Below are 19,568 nucleotides of genomic sequence, written 5' to 3'. Positions count from 1 at the left end.
AATTAAGCCAGATTTCCATATGAATGTGCCTCAATTCGATTTTTCTGGAATGAACTAAAGTGTGGGCAACAATTGGTGTTTCATTATTTGGAGTATCAGTAATGGCCGTTCTCTGTATGGACTCCAGGATCTGCCTCTCAAGGACTGGACTCACATTAGCAGCCTTCCAGGTGGTAGTTAGTAAGGTTTATCTCCTTTGCTGGCCACAGTTTTAGAAAATGTGCAAGTGTTTAACTTTTGTAGTTACTTACAGTTTCAGTCAAATCACCAACGTGACAGAACAAACAGATGCACTCTTGCACATAGTGTAAGCTTGTGTGCCTGTTCCTTTAAGAAAACCAGGCTTCATACTACTCTGAGACTGCAGAGCATCAGAGCTGCATTGCGAGGGGATTCAGCAGAAGGCCCTGCCAGTCTGCATCTCCATGGCGGTGCCCAGGGGCAGCGCACCCACTGTGTGTTGTGCCCTGTCCCAAGCAGGCTCCTGCCTGTTATCTCAGTACAACATGCTGACCCTCTCTCCTCTGTGGCGGAAAGCCTAAGTTTGGATCCTAGGATTTTCTTGACTTTTTTTGGATGACTAGGTGAAAAGCAAAAGCATTTATAGCATTATCCTTCAACAGGTAACTTAAGGTGCCAAAGTAGCAGGGTTTGTTATAACCAGAATTATTAGTATCCATGACCTCTAGCAATCCCTGTGCACGAAGGGGAGCACATAATAGGATGTAAGCTTTTGTCCCCTACGCAGTTCCTACAAGCTACATCAGTCTGGTACAATTTGGCAATTTCCAATTTTGTCTGCTGGAGGAGCTTGTTGAGAAAACGTCCTGCTTTTGTGAAGATCCTGAGGGATGGCAGCTGTACGATGCCACTTGTCATACTTAAGCATAATGAAATGTTGGCAGGAGTACTGTGGTAACAAGGGCAGAGCAGCCAGCTGTATTGTTTCAGTTGCTGTCTGGAATGGCTGTTCCTTTCTGTGACCTGCCTCTCCTTCCGTAAAAGCAGAAACTACTATTTTAAAAGCAGCCAAGTTCTTTCAAAATGTAGCCTGATTCTCTTTTTGTAAAGTATGTGTTCTGTCCTACAAAAATGGCTGCTGTTGCACATGTATGCTTGGGGGTAGAGGGAAAGAGAAAAGGACCCCCTTCCCAACCCTTAGCCATCTCCAGGACCATCTTGTTCTGGCAGTTCCACGTGACACAAATCTTTGAGAAGAAAGCAAGTTTATTGCATGAAATGAACTGGACGAAATCCATGCATATACTCCTCTAGCGAATGGGTACACAAACCTGCTTTTGCACTGCAGAGGAGTGTGTTGTGTTGAGCCACGGCAATTTCTTGAGTCCAAAGTCTGAAGAGCAGAGAATTGCAGAGACTGCTGCCACTTAATGTATGCTATACCTCTTAGGATTTTCTGTTCTATATCAGCGGATGGTGGCTTTCTGCTGTGAACGAGTGTGATGAGGGGGAAATGTGATTCTGCATAACTTGTTTTTGATTTAGAGTTCTGGAAGTAGTTATGTGCGCTAAGGAAGGGTGAGAGACTGCAAGGTAAAGCCGTAACAAAAGCAAGGGGAGATCTGAAGTAGCAGTACAACTTGAGACCTAGGTCCCAATCCTGTAAACCAACTGAATATTTAAGTAAAAGTTAAATCTTTTCATGGAACTACTTGTTGGTTAAAGATATGGTGAAGAGCTTTGAGGGACTAGTGAGCTGGACAAGAAATAATGTACCCAGCCTAATCTAGTGCAGACATTCTCCTGAGCCTGCCTGATGGCAGGAAGCTGTTGTATGGTTGTCATTACTGTCTGGAGAGGGTGGGGTAGGGGGAAGAGGAAAGAGGTGGAGGGAGAAAACAGCTTTATTGAAGCCTTAATAATAGGGTAAGGATCTTCTGTATTTATGAAGGATTTGATGCTGGATCTATGTATTTTATAACCGCATTTAAGTTACCTCTAGGGCTATGTGAATCGGTTCTCCAGTACGTTTAGTAAACTGAGCTCTTGTCATTCCTTTTTGTTATCCTGATTATGGGCACAGGAGATGGTAAGACTTGAATTTCCAACTCCCTGCTTCTGTGAAATCAGAGCTGCGTTTTCATCGCCTAGCCATTTCCTTTTAACCCCGCAAAGCTTGCAGAAGTTGATTTTTAGAAACAACACATGCTGCTTTGTTTCAATCTAGTGTATGAGGAGCTATTTTTGGATCCTTTCTATTGTTACAGGCAAATTGGATAGTGAACTTAAGTAGGAGAGTCGGAAATTAACGGGGCTAATAGAGAAATACGTGTAGACAGAATTTTAAAGTCCTCTAGTTTCTCGCCTCCAGCAAAATTCTTCAGTCATTTCATTTGAGAAATGTTCTGCCTTGAGGTCTGGATGACTCAGACCGACAGTGAAATACATGAGCCTTTCACCTTAAATCACTGGTTCAGGTGTGATTCAAGTCAGTAGTGAGTGAAAGTCATATTTCTTAATGTATGCTCAGTGAACTGAAATTTTTTAGGGCCAGATCTAGTATCTAAAAGCTAGAAGCTTCTAGGTCTAGATTTTAATCATTTGGCCTTCAGAGGAGAGGTCAGCTCCTGGGATGAGGTATCTGTGGCTCCCAGGAACGGGACACGGAGAACTAGGTGCTTCCCAGTCTCCAGTGGGCCAACATAGATAGAAAAGCAATGCCTAGAATATCTGAGAAATGAGAACCTACAGCTGACCAGTAGGATGTCTTGGGGTGGGTGAAATTTGGCCCTTCTGTGGGGTTTGGTGCCTGCTGCGGTATCCGTGCAACTTTTCACTGACAACAAGGGAAAAGGGGGCACCTCTTGGTCTCTCTGCTCTTAGTTGAGTGCTCCAAGCAGTTTTTTGCACGTTCTGAGTTTTTTCCTCTCTCAGGAAACCAGTTCAGTTTCCAGTACCAAATTCTTTCCTTGAGCAGCTTCAATTGAATTGAATCTTCCCTCTCCTCTCTCAAACATGCAGTCATCTTTACTCTACTGCCTAACTAACCTGTATCCTGTGGATTAGGACAAGTCTCCTGAGAGATGTGGATTAACCCTACCTCACTTGGGATATGGAATTGAACATGGGCCTCCTTTTTGCCAAACCGAATGCTCTTAGCCTCTCTAGAGATGTGATTGTAGATGGAGGGAATTCAGTTTGTACTTGCCCTCTTGTCCTCTGTCTGGGCTGTTAGAGTAAAATGTCAGTGCTAAACTCAGATTTTTAATTAACATTTTTTACAGCAATGCTCGACTGTTGGGAGGCAATCACAGTATTACGGTTTGAATTTCCAGCTGCTTGTGGAAAGCAGCTTTGAAATTGTGATATGCCTGAAATCTTAGGTTAAAACTTGCTTTTCACCAGATTTTATGCTAAATGAACTTCAGTGCATGCATTTGCAGCTAGTGAGCATGTCTTCTACAGACAGGTGTGATAAGTAAGCATAGGCCAAAATGGTAATTTAAAAATATTTTTGCATGACTTCCCTGAACCCAATTTTTCACAATTAGAGATATTTGAATGCCTTTTAAGGGATGATGTTAAGCTTTGTCATGGCTAAAAGTGACAGTTGCACTTTGTCCATTTGTGTTTTTCCTTGGTAACTTTTTGGTCATTCCTTTTTTAAAAAAAAAAACAAAAACACACATTTTGGGCTTTAGATGGCTTCAGGTCAGATGTGATTGGTTGAGGGAACTGCTCACTGCTCAACAGTTTTGGGTCACTTGCAGAGTCATTTGTCTTACTGGGAGAGGCTTATGGTGCCCAGCTCTTTCCTTCTGAGACTCCTGGTGGCTTGGAACCTTCTCATTTAACACTCCAGCCTGGCCAAAAAACGTGGTGGCTCTTGATTTCATGGCTAGAGTAATTATATTATTGTATTGCATTTCTGAGGCAATCAGTGGCCAGTTGGAAAGAGGAGAAATCAACTGTTCGTCCCCCTGCCCTTTCAAGTAAAGGATCCCTCAATTATTTACTAACAGTCTTGTTGGATTAAGTCAAGGGTCCTAACTGCAGCACTCTGCTAAAATGGCAGCTGGTGTTGCAGCTGCTCGGATGATATGAATGGCCAAAATAGAGAAGGAAGTGAACAAATGGAGTTTGTACAAGCAGAAGGGGAAATGTAGTCTTTGGACAGCTTCATTGTAATAGAAAAGAAGTTCCTTCCATATAGCAAATATCTGAAGATTGTTCAATGCTGTTAGAAGGTGTGAAAATGCCTTCTCTAAACATACAGGTATTGTACTTTTGGGGGGCGAAAAGTGAGTTTATATTAATCCAAAACTGTTCCAATTTTGTATCTATTCTCCTTTTCAATCTCTTTTTTGACTGCCTTTTTCAAACTGCTTCAGATTTGAAGCAGGAGAGGTTACTCTGGGTTGCTATTTGGACAGTAAGTCCTAAAGCTCCAAGAAATTCGTCACTAAACCTTCCCAGAGAACTTCTATTCATCTGAACAAGCCCTTTCAAAAGGATGCAACATTCAGTACGGAGAGGGCTTTCCTATGTGGAAGAGAGGGACTTAAAAATGCCACATTTTAGTATTAAATGTATGGCAAGGATTAGCAGTCCCGCTAGAGGCATTTCCAATGCAGATGTTCACTGCCCTGTTCTTTTACTGGGTGACCCGACTTGCTGTTAAATTACATTAGTTGATTTCTTCACTGATGTACTATCAAACTCTGCTGAAAAGATCTTTTCTGTGATATATAATTAGACTACTTATTCCATTACTAATCTCTGCTGAATATCAGCCAGGTAACAAAGCAGGGAGCTGAGTAGTCAGAGTTGGTAGCAATCTCAGCCTGATGAGTTTGTCCTGGGAACTCGTGACTTTTCTTAATCTGATACTTGATAGAGATTCTCGGGCTGTGTGGTGGGAAGGAATTATTAGGAATTTTAAAAAAAAAAAAAAAAACAACAAAAAACCCTACACAGATTCAGTAGCTTCAGATTTTCCTTTCCTTTGGAGGCAAATGCAAAATGATACCCATTGACAAATGGAAAGTAAAGGAGGGAGAAAATATGAAAGTGCCAGTCTAATTAGAAGTGATACATAACCCTACAGGTAAGGCATTTGAATTGGGGTGGGGAGAACCAGAGTGCTTCCTTACAGTACTTGTGTAGATTGCTCCTCCTACCCTTCTCCCTTAATGGCAGATTTCCCCTCCCCCCTTTTTTTTTTCTTGGACAAGGTGCTGTAGGCTGATACAAATGTCTTCTGTGCCGGGTGGGGGGAGGTATGCACAACAGTATTTTTGCAACTTTTTCCAGGGGCGTATTGACTACTGATCCCTCTTCCACTCCCCAGAATGCCTCAGTATTTCAACAGCTGGCAAAAGGACCTAATGCTTTTTGTTCTGCCATGTTAGATGGGGTATTGTAAGCTACCTTCACCAAGACAAATGGAGATAGCCAATTTTCTCCTCTGTTGCTAGCTAGATGTATATGACTTGAACAGAGATATTGAGATACTAAGTATTGCCTTGATTAAAGGTACCGAAGATCCTGTTACTATAGTCATTCTTGATCATTAGGTATTTATATATCTAAGGTCCCCAAATTCAAATGTTTTAGGGGAAAAATAACCTGTGAAAAACACGTGTGGCTTGAGGCATCCTGTATATTCTAGAGGCAGCTTTGGGTGCTACTTTCCTGGGTTTGCCATTCATAGAGACAGTAAGTTGGGGGGCCAAGGTCCAAGCAGGCCTTAAATCTTAACAAAGGCCCAACTGGAGTGGCTAGGTAACTGTTTTAAGGGTAAATACAAAGTCTGTTGCAGAGGGATAGGGCTCAAACCTAGTTTCAATGTGTTTTTTTTTTTTTTTAATATCCCCTAAAGGGTCCTGTAAGAATAATTCAGTTCTCTTCTACAATAAAACTAAACTTTATTTGGGAAGGAAACTGGCAGTCAAAACCAATCACCGTATTTGTCATGCAAATTTCCTTTTCTGAAGTATAAAATACAAGGTTTTAAAACAAACATCTTTTTTGTCACTTATAGTGGTGGTTTCATAAATTGATTTGCTTAGGTGTATTAAGGCAGCTATTAGTAATTAAACATTGATGTTTAACAGAACAAGTATAAGGGAGCTAGATGTGGTTTGCAGAGTCTTATCAAATATTACAGAAATGTTGAGCACGCAATTACCATCTCATTAGAGTAATGTTGAAGGAAGTGTTTAGACATTTAATTGGTATCAAACAACATGTGACTGTGTGTTGATTAGGTATCAATTACAACAAAGTACAAACTGACATTTGATAGGCGTGGTAACTGATAGCTTGCTTGCTTTTGTTATGCCGATTACATGGCTAAATATCTCCTGGAAGAAATTTTAAATAATTAGAAAATAGCTAATGTGTCTGGCAGCCAGTCAAGTGATCCGTAAGCGTGGGGGCTTATGGTTGTGTTCAGGAAATTCAGGCGTTTGCTCAGAAATTGTGCCCGTTTCCAGCATACGAGCTTTGGATAGCCAAATGTTCAACTTCACAAGGGCTTGTTTTGCTTTTCCTCACAAGTGAATTACTGTGGTGAAATTGAGGTAAATAATGTGCTAGTTTGAATTGAATGGAATAAAGGCAGCTAATTTATAAGCTCTTCCCCAATTTTGCCAGCAGACCTCTGTTCTGAGAGCTGTCCTTGGTCCTAGTTTCATCTGTGTACCGTCATATGTCTCTGCCAATACAACTTGATCTATGCAGTTCTTTCTCCATGTAATTTAAGATTTCTGTCTTTGTTAAACTAACTAGTGTCTTAAGTGAAGAACTTGGATGAGAGCAAGGATGCCATTTTTCTCTTGCAGTACAGACAGTGTGTTATTTTCCCAAATGCTCTGTAGAATAAGGATCTTGTTTCAGCCCTGAAACGACTCGGTGGAAGTTTTATCTGTGATAAGTTTAATACTAAAGGTAAATTATTGAGCGTTAGGGAAGGGAACTTAGTGATCTGTAGACCTGTTCCCTGATAGTGCTTTTCATCAACTGATTTAAACTGCAGTGTTGCAGGAGTTATGTTTCTGCTCAGGGTTTAATTGGACCAGTTACTCGTTCAGGGTGTAGCCCAGAGAGAAGGAATGTGTTTTCCTGGAAAAGACTTGACTGTGAGGAGGCAGTGTCCTTGTTCTTAGTATCTCTGTGTATCTTTGCACTATGTTGACATATGCATACGTGAGATTTTTTCCTATTTTACGCAGAACCCCAAAGGGAAAGATTGTTTCAAGAATATTCCTTTTTAGCCCCTGTGTGGATATAGATTTCTCCTGGAATCCTATGCCCTTATACTCCCTGAATACAAAGCAAGAAGCTCCGTCCTGTGAATGATGCTCCAGGAGCCTGTCCTTTTTCTGTTTTCAGCTGGCAAACCATGACCAGGAAAAGAGGAAGTGTAAACGGTCCACTGTGACTGGTTTCCCCTTTCTTCCTCTCTGCCTGGAGGTCATTCTCATTGCCCCAGATTTTTCAAGAAAGCCGGTTACCAGCTGGATGTGCCACTCCCTCCCTGTATGCTGGCTCTGCATAGCTCCCAGTTTTTGGCTTCCATCCAGGATGAAGAATAAAAGTGGCCTGTAGTAGCATTTCTGAGGTAACTAACAAGGAACAAAGGAAGAATTTCTGTCCAGTGACAAAGGATGGTGGTGTTTGTCTGGATCCTTCAGTTTCGCTGTAGGAACAGCTACATATGGAGCTGTTTTTCAAAATGCCTCCTCTTATTAACTTCTGTAGCTCCTGAAGGTTGTGTCCTGTGGCGTTTTTGCTCAGACAGCCAGTTCATTTTGCACGTGAGAATATAGTTGTGTTCAGCTTTTGCGATTTTCTTCTTTCATGAAATTCCGTTATATATTTATTGCTTATTAGAAAAAAATTTGAATCCCTTACATTGGGAGAAGACTTGTCACTGAAATATATGTTGTTATAAAAGTGTTGTTATCATAATGTAACGGTAAAATTAAAATAGCTGTTACATGCAAATGAAATGTTTCTTTGGGAAATGCTCCACGCTATCAACTTTATTACCTAAACTGCCTTTGATTACTTTGTGTTGCATATCTATCTAATGCAAACCTCAAGAGTGCTATATAATCATTACTGTATTTTCAGCAGAGAGAAGATAGATTATGTGCTGTAACCTGCACAACATAGAAAACAGTTCTCATCTGTTGTTTGCATAGCTGGGTTATTGCTATTTGTCTATGACAACCTTGTTAGACCAAATATAATAGTCCTGTGGCTGGGAGGATGCTTACAGCTGTGGCTTCTATTAAGCTTAGAGTCTAAGTAGTTATCACTGAAATTTTTATCAAAGCTCAGCTAAGAGTCGCTGATTGCTTTGTGTAAACCATTCCAAGCTCCAGTGCAGCAAATAGCGATCTTATGAGTAAGTATAAGTATTACTCTTTATGCTTTCTCCTAATACTTGCTCTTAATGTTAAACGTGGAGGTTGTTCTTTTCATGTGTTTTGTATGCTAAATAGCTAACCACACATCTCTTCTGCGCTCTGTGCAGAATACAGCTTTCTGATAAGAGAAATGCATTACAGCTAATGACAATAGAATCTCAAGTTGATGTACATTGAAATCATGCCTGGCTCTTGGAAGTTTCTCTCACATAGGGTGGCTGCTAAGTTTTCTGGCATTTCCCCAGTTTCTGGTTGGATTGAAAGTACCGCAGCAAAGTTCAGTTCCTGACGGTGGCCCTTAATTAGCTAGTTTCAGCTCTGCTAGCAAATCCAGAAACTAATCCAAAATCAAAATGAACATCAAAAAAATAAGCGTCTGGACAAAGATATTCTTTGACTTAGTTTCTCAGAGAAACTCACCCGGAATCTAGAGTCGGACTGTGTGCTTCTGTCTACAGTGAAATCATGTTGATTCACTGACATATCACTTCAGAGGAAAAGAAAAAAAATCTGATGCTGAAATGTTCAGTTTAAATATATTTTAAGAACAGAGTTCTATTTCTTTTGGTTGAGATGTGAACGTTTTGCCTATATATATAGGATATCTATCTATATACATACATCCACATGACCTGGAGAAGTGGGAATCAAAGTAACTTTCCAGTTCTGCTTTAAAAAAAAGCTTTGATTAGTTGAAAATAATCCCTCCTTGCTATCCCACCTGCAGTTTGTCTTAAGTATGTATAAAGTTCTGAATTTTTTCCTATATGATATGAAGCAAATGATTTGAGATGAAGACAAACCTTCCTCAACTTTGGCTTTCCATATAGCTTCAGCTGTGCTCTCTGGAGCCTTCTCCTTTACACTGAGTACTTTGCATTACATGAACGTATTGGGAATATATGCATAACTGCTATTAAATACTGCAACCAGACACAGTGTGTACTGTGAGGAACAAATGTGTTGCCTCTGTAACTTCTTACCCAGGGTAATGCAGTGAAGTAATGTAGTGCTTCATTTCTACCCCTGTTCATTCTGCAGACCTGCTTTCATGGTTAGTTTCCTGAATAGTTGAAGGATGTCACTGTGACACCCCTTGAGAAAGGAATCATCTAAAGTAAGCATGTCATAGCTTCTCTGATCACTTTTCTAGGGAATATCTTTTTTTTTTTTTTCCCCTCTCCTAAAAAAGGTTTGGAGGAGCGCAAATTTGTTCAATTGATTAGCTTACATTCCTTGGTATTACTGTAGCTTTGAGCAAGCAATCTTGCGTTTGAATTGTTAGGGTAGCTACTTCTGTGTCCTTAGAATCTTGAATTCTCCTCCTGGCTTGATAGAAATCGGTGGGAAGGGGAGAAAGCTACATCCCCGTGTCAGGTTTTAGAGGTAATAAAAAGACTAACAAGGATAATAATTCTCCAATTGAAGAGTGGAGATGGTGTGAATAGGTGGATTTTTGTGCTTGTTAGGATCGTGCTTGTAGCAAGTTTAACTGCTGCAATCGTAGCCCTGCATACTCAAGGTAAGGGAACAGAAGCAAGTGCAGTTTCTTATAGCCTTGTTGCCTACAAGATGAGACAGCCATATAGCACAGGGCTTGGTTAACACGCTTTTCCTTTCTGATTTGAATAAAGGAAATGAGAATGAAAGGATTAAGACCTTTATGCTTTCTTGCTCTTCCTAACCTGTCACATCCTGACCCACTTCTAGAGAGCAGTCCTTCTTCCCTTGTGTTAATGAAGATGAATGGAGCTGGATGCTGTTGGAGTCTGGGTTCGCTTGTTGTTTCAATTTGCTTTTCTGTAGCCCTCTCCTTCCCTAGGAACTTATGCAAAAATACAATTGGCCGGTGAGTTTATTTTTGTTTTCAGTTACGGTTAGGTCTTTGTTTATCTTTACAGCACATGTGTCAATGAAATAACAGCATGGCTCTTGAAATTAGTAAAATCAAGTATTCTGGGGGAAAAGAACATTGTGTGTTTGTGGGTTTTTTTTAGCATAGTACAATCACTGACCGTTTTGCTTTATTACCAGAAGTTACTTACTGAGGTCATACCCTGACAGAAGTAGTGTCATCTGAATGTGTATATTCTGCTCTGTAGCAGAAATTACTGCTGTGTACTTGACTGCACTGTGAACTGGCTGCATAGTGCATACTGCTTTAAAACAGCCCATTTGCCCCCTTTGGTAACATAAAACATTGGGTGGGTAGGTTGTGATGGCATCAAGAACTCCTAGTTTTTCATGCTGTACTTTGAGGAACACGTTGGGCTTCTGTTCCTGCCAAAAGAGCTGTCAGCAGTATGGACCCTTTTCCCATTCCAGGTCATTTATTCACCACCTGAAATGCCCTTTTGTCCTGTGAAAGTTTTCAGCCATACCCCTTCCCTAACCAGCTCACAGGATAGAGACTGCTGGTGTAGTGCAAGAGGGAAACAAAGTTGAGAACAGAAAAGGCAAAGCTGTGCGTTTCAAAACCTATGTTGGACTATAGGCTCTGTAGTTACCTTGTCTTGCTCTTAGATCGTGGACAGTTCTGTATTCATGTTTTCATTCAGTAGTAGTAGCAGCAATATCTTAACAATAACAAAGGGGAAAAGTAAGCAATAAAAGATGCCATAATTTTATGCGTGAGGGCAGGTTGTTTATTTGAATAACAGTCATAACAGGAGTGCTTCTCTTAGAAAATTCCAGTCACATGTAGTATGTGGAGATGTCTAATGTCTATGTACCAGGAAAAATCCTTCCTTTTACACAATCTTCTTAAACAGAGAAGGGCAGAGAGTTGGGAAACAGGAAGTCAGCTGGATCCATTAATCTTAACTGGATAGTAAAAGCGAAAATGTAACCACACTTCTGTGGGGCTCATTTAAACACCATTCACTGTGGAATAAATGCAGAATAACACTATAAAACATATTGGCTGGTTTAGGAGGATTTGTCGGAAGAGGAGATGAAACCCTTTAAGAACTGGATTCTTTCGTCTGCCAAGAAAATGTTTTTTCAAGAGGGTTGCACAAACAGTTTGCGAAGTCCTGAGAAACTGATTGATTGTTCAGAACAGCCCTGTATCCTCTTACAGCAGAGCCAACAAAATGGCTTCTTCAGAAGCCATGCTTTTTGCTGCCTTAATTTTGCTGAAGTTGGTGGAGTTAGGCCAGATAATATCTTGCTTAACGTGGAACAGAATTTCATTCTGCTAAGTACGTAAGAAGTCTCTCTTCAATGCAATTCAATTCTGATTTCTTCTCAGAACAATAGCACAGATTTAATCTGTCATTGCCCTGCACCTTTTGTAGCATGTATGCCAACACAGGAGTAAATAGCTGTACAAAAAACAAAGTAGAGAAAGGGTTGTCATCTAAGAAGGCGTATTTGAATGAGTGAGCCTTTTCTAATCAGCTGTCTCAAACCCCATAAAGAGCGAACTTCCCAAGTAGATTTACCCTTGGGCTGAGAGCAACCATGATGAAATCATAAAGGAACTATCAAGTACCTAAACACTGTGTTTGAAGACTAAGATGATAGGCTAAATACAGGAATCTAAGCAGTGAACTAAAACACAAATGAAGAACTACAACTTGATCTTACCTGTTCTGGAGTCTTGTTTCTTTTTACAGAGGCTTCTCTATTTTTGCAGGTTTGCTTTCAGAAAGCTACTTTATTTTTTATTTTTCTTTGATAACTTCTTTTCAGTTTTATCACCCTTATGTACTACTTGTACTCTCTCAGCTTTTTCCCTGGGAAGAGAAGTGCATGGGCTGCAATTCTCTATAAATATGAGCAAGTGTTGCTTTTTATTCATTAACCCCTTCCCCCCCCCCCCCCCCCCCCCAAGATCTGAACTTTTGAGAAGTCACCCACAGAAGTTGCCCTTTCAACCTAACCATAGAAAACAAGAACTGAAAACATTCATATTGGAGACCAGTAACTATCCTCTCTGAGTAGTACCACTGGGTCAGATTTATCAACTTTTCTGCCCCATGTGCATGCTGCACTGTCCCTCTCCTCCCCCTCCCTCCCACCAGCTGAACAAGGAGTAAGCTAACTTGCTGCCTTTAATTGACTTGCCAGTACGCTGTGTGGCATGGGGAAATGGCTAAAACACTCAATGACTTTTATTTGGCCTCACCCCTGGATCTCTTGGAAACTGGAGTGTGGGGTTTGGTGGGGAAAGAGAAGGCTGGTGCACAGCCAGGTCTTGCCTTTATGTGGAATAGAGTCATGCTGAAGCTGCTAGCATGGAAGAAGTTCTGTGAAGTTTATTTACAGCCCTTGCAGTAAAGTTACCTTTAAGGTTGAATCTGAACCCAAAGGTGCAGTGTTTGGGGCAGGGGGAAGGGTTTGCTGTTTGTATCCTAACATCTTCATTCAGTTCTGATATTTAAAAAAAAAAAAAAAAGCCCAACAGCAGCAAAAACCAAAACAAACCAAAAAAACCACCCCACCACTAATTCATCTTTCAGTGTAGTTATGTTAGACACTTGGTTCCATGGATAAAATCTTTTGCCATTAGCTTCAACAAGGTAAGCATCTAACTGTCTTGGATCAGGACTGTGTTCCTACTTCCTCTGCATTTGACCAACACTAGATGGCATTTAAGAGTTTTATGCTCTGTGGAAATTTGTCCGATATCTAGTAAGTCTTCTCTGTACTGGCCTTGTTTCAGAAAAATGTGGTTCCCTTTCTCTGTACTTGTTTTGCTCTAAGAAATTGAATTCAACGTGCCAGTTGATTATTCACTGGAATAGCACTGTTAGCTGGAATCTAGAGATGCTCTGTCTTATCCTAATGTACAACCCTATATATTATGTTATGAAAATTTTTAACCAGGCAGGTCCTTTGTTTTGTTCTTTTGGCAGCTCTTGCAAGGCATGTTATCCCTGGTTACAGTTGTGAGTATATTTCTTCCTGGAGTCCAACCTGGTGTCCACAGTAGAAGTGAGGTGTTCCAAGGATAATTCCATATGTGCCACAGCAACAGCTTGTTATTGGAACCTTCCCAGTAGGCTTGAATTTCATTAATAGCAAAGCCTCTGAGGTGTGCTGGTTCCGTAGCAGTCATCAATTAATGAGTTTGTCTTATAAGGCCCCTTAGTGGTGCCAGGATGAACGCAAATCGAGGGCCACAGGTTCAGCCTTTTCTGAGGCGCTAGTAAAGCCTGTAATTCCAGTAAGGGGCTGTGGTTTCTGTCTACTTGGATCTATGTTTTGTCTCTGTGATTTCAGTCAGAATGTTTCCTACTCAATTAGGGGCTGTGGTGCTGCCAGGACGCTGAGCAGCCCCTTATTCCTCCCTTACTTGCTTAACTGCTTGCTTCTGTACGTTTGGGTGATTTTAGCATTGCTTCCGAAGGGTCTCTGATGGTGTTGAAATGCACGAATGCCTCTGGATTCATTGCATGGCGCGTTGAGTGTGTCAGGCAGTTGTATACCAGGCTATAATTCAATCCTAAGTTTCATAAAAAGGGAGTGTGAATGAGTGGTTTATAAATACTGGAAGAAGCCTAAAGGTGAATTACAGCCCAGAACTTCAGCATTCCATCAGTGTGTTTGCCCTTAAAAAAAGAAACAAAAGATATCTAGATAGACAGATATCTACCCATCCCCATATAGATAGATGTGTATATATATTGCACAGTTACTTACCAATACAGTGAAGGCTGCTGCAACTCTAAAGTTAAGTTTGATATTTACAGGTAAAAGTTTGCTTCTGATGTAGTGAGAAGATTACAATGCTTGTATGACATAGGAAGAAAAGAATTACAGTAGTCTTTTCTTGTTTTACAGAATCTTATGTAGGAGGAGAGAGATTGTAGCATGCTGCTGTAGGAACATGAAAATGATGGGGAAATTATCCGCAACATTTTGCGTAATGAGCTGGTATACGTTATAGTATTGTTCCGCTGCTGCTTTTGCTGTGGAACCCATGTGCACTTTGAGCCAGTGGGGTAGGCACAGTCCTCCAAAGGATGGAGAATTATCGTTTACTTTGTGTGCATATAAACAGTAGCAGTTTGGGTAAAATCAGGCCTTCTGGTGATGTGAAGGAAAAGGCTTGGTTGATTAATAGGAATGCACGTTTTAAATGAACTGACAAAGGCATCCTCTTACTTGAATGTGTACATTCATTCTTTTTTTCTTAAAGAAGCCAGTCAGGAAATAGGAACGTATTAGAAACAGTGTTGGCAAGGGAGAAAAAGGGTCAGAATGATTTATTTTTAACTTTTTATTTAATGAAAAGCTCTAGATACAGACTTTTTTCCCCTGTATATTTAGTGGTGTTTTACCAGTGGCTTCAAAGAAAGTGCAAGGTCTTTGATCAACGCATCAGAAAGATGTCTGGTTACAGTGAAGGAAGTGTCTGGTCCCCCCCGCCCCCCTTTCTGGAAAGCTCTCTTACGAGCTGTGATTAGCAGGTCTTGTGAGGAGATCAGCCCAACTTTCTGCTCCATTTACATTAACAAAATAAGTTGTAGGCTAAGAGTTTCTCCCACCCCTGCAGAGCTTTTGGCCTACAAGTGTCCAAGGTGGTCTGAAAGAAAACTCCTTCCCTTCTTTACTTGGGCTTAAAAGCAGGACATGGATACCCTGAGCCAGAGGGTGGCAGGCAAAGCCTTTTAGTCCTGCTTACGAAGCAGGGATGCTCAATCATTTTAAGCGTGATTGCTTACTAAAACCAAAGCATAAGTTTTTCTTACATTGATTCTTGAGGATTTAGGTGTGTTTTCTTCTTTCCCAGCTGGAAAGATTCTTAAAAACATCTGATGTAAAATTCAGCAGAGTGGCAGGAGTCCCATTCAGAGAATCACAAAGGTGGTGAGCCAACTCCAATATGAAAGTTTCATGGAGGTGTTGGTGAGATGGTAGTCTTGAGCTAAGAGTGCTGACCTGGTTCTGTTAAAGCAGACTTTTGTCTCAGGGCAGAGAAGGCTTGTGTTTGCCTGCAGTCGCCTATGAGATTTGTCTTTCAGAAGACTGGGTAGTTATTGCAGCAGTTTTACTGGGGTTCAGTTACTTCCGCAATCAAGTAATATATACACTGTTACCTCTGCTTCTGGAGCTTATGTAAACACCACTTGGGGCATAAAGCTAGGATTCCTGAAATAACACTGCAATGCATGGAGACTTCTGCTAGGTGGGTGATACGATCTTTCTTACAGTTTCTGTCTAATATTTGTAGAAAATGATGCCGAAGTTACTTGGCGAAGGAGAGGAGATGAGACGGAGCCTCAGTGAGAAGGCCAAGAGATTGACAACAGAAGTGAATAACAGACTCTGTAGTAACAGGTGGAAACAAATTGTGAATATTAAGGAATCTTGTTGCCTTGGTAATTTCGTAGCAGTGAACTGCAGTGCGGAGATGGAAATAAATGTAACTTGTAAATATGAACAGATCCGATCAAATCTGAAGCGAGGGAAGCCTCTCTGTGAATGCAGTACACCTCAGGGGAGCCTTACAATCCCTTTTAAGAAAACAGTTAATAAATTCCTGGGCAGCATAGCTCCCGGGCTGACAGGAGAAATGAGAAGGTTCAACTTTTTTCAGCTACCATGCAATCTCTGCTGCAGAGCAGCTTGTTAAGTGCCAGGAGCTGCTGGTTGGTAAGTGGGAGTTAACTTTAGTCCATAGGAGGTTTTCCTTTCCCTCAACTTGAGGACAAGACCCTCCAAATCTTTAGGTGTCACAAGCGTCATGTTTACTTAGGTTCCTTTTGTAGTTATTTCTTAGGTCTCTTTCATTGTACCATACAGATGTCATTCTTTTTTTCCTCCCCCTCCACTCTTCCCTACCTTATTTCTTGGCTTCTCGTCCTCATTTAACACGCTAGCAGCAAGGGTAAAGTATTCTTTTACTGTCTAGTAATGGTGTAGTTCAGACCCCTAAGGAAGGGAGAGATTTGATATTATGCTGGAACCTGAAGTCTTCCACAGAAAAACCATACGTGGCTCAGAAAACTGCATGTCATTGGCATTCAGCAAATTAAACTATTTTAAGCAGGTTGTTATTTCCCTCTTAAATATGGGGGGGTCCTATATTACCCCTATGCTATTACCCCTATACCCCTATGCTAGGGGTATTTTTGCTAGGTAACAGAGTTCTAACTCTTGTGTTCTGCTTTTGCTAACTTGTATTCTGCTGCTGTCAGGAGTAAATATCTGCGAGCAAACTGTTCAAGTAGTAGAAGTAATAGTTTCTCACTAAATATGGGGGTGTTTAGTGAAGTTTTGCTAGGGGATGCAAATTTGACTTTTTCCTTGAAGGATGTTTGTTCTTGATCCTTGAAGGATATATATTTTTTTTTTAGTATTTTCTAAGGCAAGATTTGGCTCTTGCTTCCAGCCCTGACAAATTCTTTCAGGACAGATCAGACACCTTTGAACTGCAGATTCTGGATTGCAGAAGTGTCCCTAAGTGCCACTGCACTGTCACAGCACACACCGGGGAGGTACCAGTGAGACTAGGCTATTGCTTTTCTAGTGTATTTCTCAAGGTAGGCATCTCAAAATCTTTCCTGGAGTATAGTGGAAATAAATTTATGTTAATTTATTTGAAAGAGAAGGCAGTTTCTTTTACAAAATGCTCTAAAAACATGCTCTAATATCTTCTATTTCACATCACAGAGCTTTCTGATAGAATATGTGTTTTTAATTAAGTCCCTGTAGAAAGAATACTTCCCCTATTCAGATAGGATGGGAAGATCAATGTCCGATTTCCATCCTTACAGCTAAAAGACACTGACCTGATTAGAAACAGCTTTGTGGACCCTGCTAAGGCTGAAAAAAAAACTGTAGATCCTTTTAGTTTGGGGATGCCGTAGGCTACATAATCTGTGATGGACGTTGGATGGTCTTGGAGCCTCTGCCTTCAGAATTTGCAAATTGTATCATTGCATTCATATTTGGTTATGCCCTTCAAAATGCCAGGAAGAACAAGAAAAAAGGTGACCCAAGGACACCAGTTAGGATCATAAAACACCATCTATAATTAAGTAATTAAGAGGCATCTCCATTATGCAAAAATCAATAAATAATTACAGCCTAGTATGACCATTATGCACGGTGTTTACTGAAGTAAATCAGTAGTCAGCAAATCTGACCTATTTTTATCAACAGAAGCCAATTATATAATAACTGTGATATTCTAAATTGTTGTAAATGAAAATAAATGAAAGAGGAAGAGTGGGCAAAAATCAATAGAACTTGTTATTTTTCTTCTGCCCTCTCAAAAGTTTGAGCCAAATCTTGTCGGGAGCCTTTCATAATATTTGTTTCTTCCCTATTGCTCCGATTTCCCAATCTTACATCCTGTTACACAGAAAGGCTATTACGCAGATGCGTCAGAGGACAGTTCACAATCTGTATAATGGAGATGACCACTTCATAATAGCTATTCTTGATCACAAGCAGCTAGCACTGAGAAGTGGCACCTTCTTGGTTCCGCAGGCTGAAGGTGAAGTACAACCTGGAAGAGGAGGAAGAGCCAACTTACATACTTGTTTGTGGGTTAGATAGGATGCCATTAGCTGAGTAGCTTTTATCTACCGTTTAACTTTGACACGAAGGCTCTAGAGGGCTGTTGGAGGAGCTGTCATGTTTGTAAATAAGGAATGAAAAATAGGGCTACGTTGAAGTTGTTTTTGTTTTGAGAGATTTTTAGTGTGACCACTTTCTCCACAGGGCTGAAGATTTGCCAGTACTTAAGCATGCACACACAGGAATTCTATGGGTTGTTGAATTAAACACTTTTCTATCCTAGAATTTCCAAAAATGAAGGTTAGGGGAAAACTATGAAATAGCACTGAATGTTTATGCAAAATAGAAAAAATGCTAGTAAAGTTAAGTTTCCAATGAGCAGAATTGGGAAAGGACAGTTGTCCTTTTGTGTGAAATTTTTGTGAGTTCATTACTTCAACACATCTGTGGAAGGGGCATATATTTTATGGAAAGAGCTTGCTCTGCCCTTTTGCTGCCGCTTTGCGTCTCTGGTCTTTATCCAATCAAACGGTGAACACACTTGAGGAACTTATGGGTCTTGGACTCATGGGCTTGTTTTACCCTCTCTTTAGAGTCATAGTGCTGTAACTAAAGCCACCCTGTTGCTCTCTGGGGAGCTTGCATGGTTAAGTATAGCCTAAGACTGTTGTCAGGTATGTAGACTTTCAATGTAACTGTCATATGCTCTGACCTTTGTGTATACCTTGTAAAGTTTGCAGGCAGGTCCCTTGGGAATCTAAGAAACCTCAAAATAGAGAAGTAAAGTGCTATTAGAGCAGAGAGGTCGAAGCTTCCCCTCCTACCCCTGTATGTAGGGCAAACATACATTTCTTTACATTCTCTGAAAAGTCAGATTCTCTTCTAGGCAAACATTACAGCAGCAGCTTTGTGAGCTTTTACCTCCAGAAGCTGTCATCAAAGACAGATCTACAGGCTCTGAGAGGACAGGATCAGCCATCCAGCGTCCTTGGGGAATGACAGACATTCTGCTGAGGTGGAGGGGAGGAGGAAGGAGGAAGACAGGGATTGCCAGAAAGCACACTTTTATGGTAACTGAAGAGATGAACTCGAATGAAAAGAATAAAACAGTAATTTAGAATGAAAGTGCTATTTCAGTTTTAACTACAATGTTGCTACTGCAAAGCTATAAATTAAATAAGGTAGTTAGGTAGAAATAAAGCAAAAAGGCAGAGTCCTTGATAATAGGAAACTTGGAGGAGCCCAACCTCTAATAATTGAAATACATCCCACACTGGAGTTATCTTGGCTCTGCTTTGAGCTGGTACTTAAACAAGGTTGGCAAGAGAGGCGAGGAGTAACTTGCACAAAAGGAGGTGCACTTTCCTGGATCAGCAGGAAACCTTTATTTTTGCTAATGTTTAAATGTCTGGCTTCCTTTCATCTTGGACTAGAGACTTATAGCTGATTCCTGTGGTTGTTTTTCTCAGTGTGATACTTTAAAAATCCCATTGGTCGCCGTGCAGTCTTCTTTCTACTAAACATTCCTCATTGCCATTTACTATGTTTTCATCTTCATCGATTCCAGGCCTCCATACCCATCTGAATTCCAAAGTTGCCGAAACCCTGAAATTTCCTCCACCTTGCTCTGCCCAAGTAATTAGTCTGTGGAACTCATTGGCCTAATCCAGTCTCTCATTAATACCTGCTTTT

The sequence above is a fragment of the Struthio camelus genome, chromosome 7 (genome assembly GCF_040807025.1).
Source record: "Struthio camelus isolate bStrCam1 chromosome 7, bStrCam1.hap1, whole genome shotgun sequence".
Taxonomy (NCBI): Eukaryota; Metazoa; Chordata; class Aves; order Struthioniformes; family Struthionidae; genus Struthio; species Struthio camelus.
The sequence above is the reverse complement of the archived record's forward strand: the minus strand, read 5'-3'. Positions refer to the sequence as shown.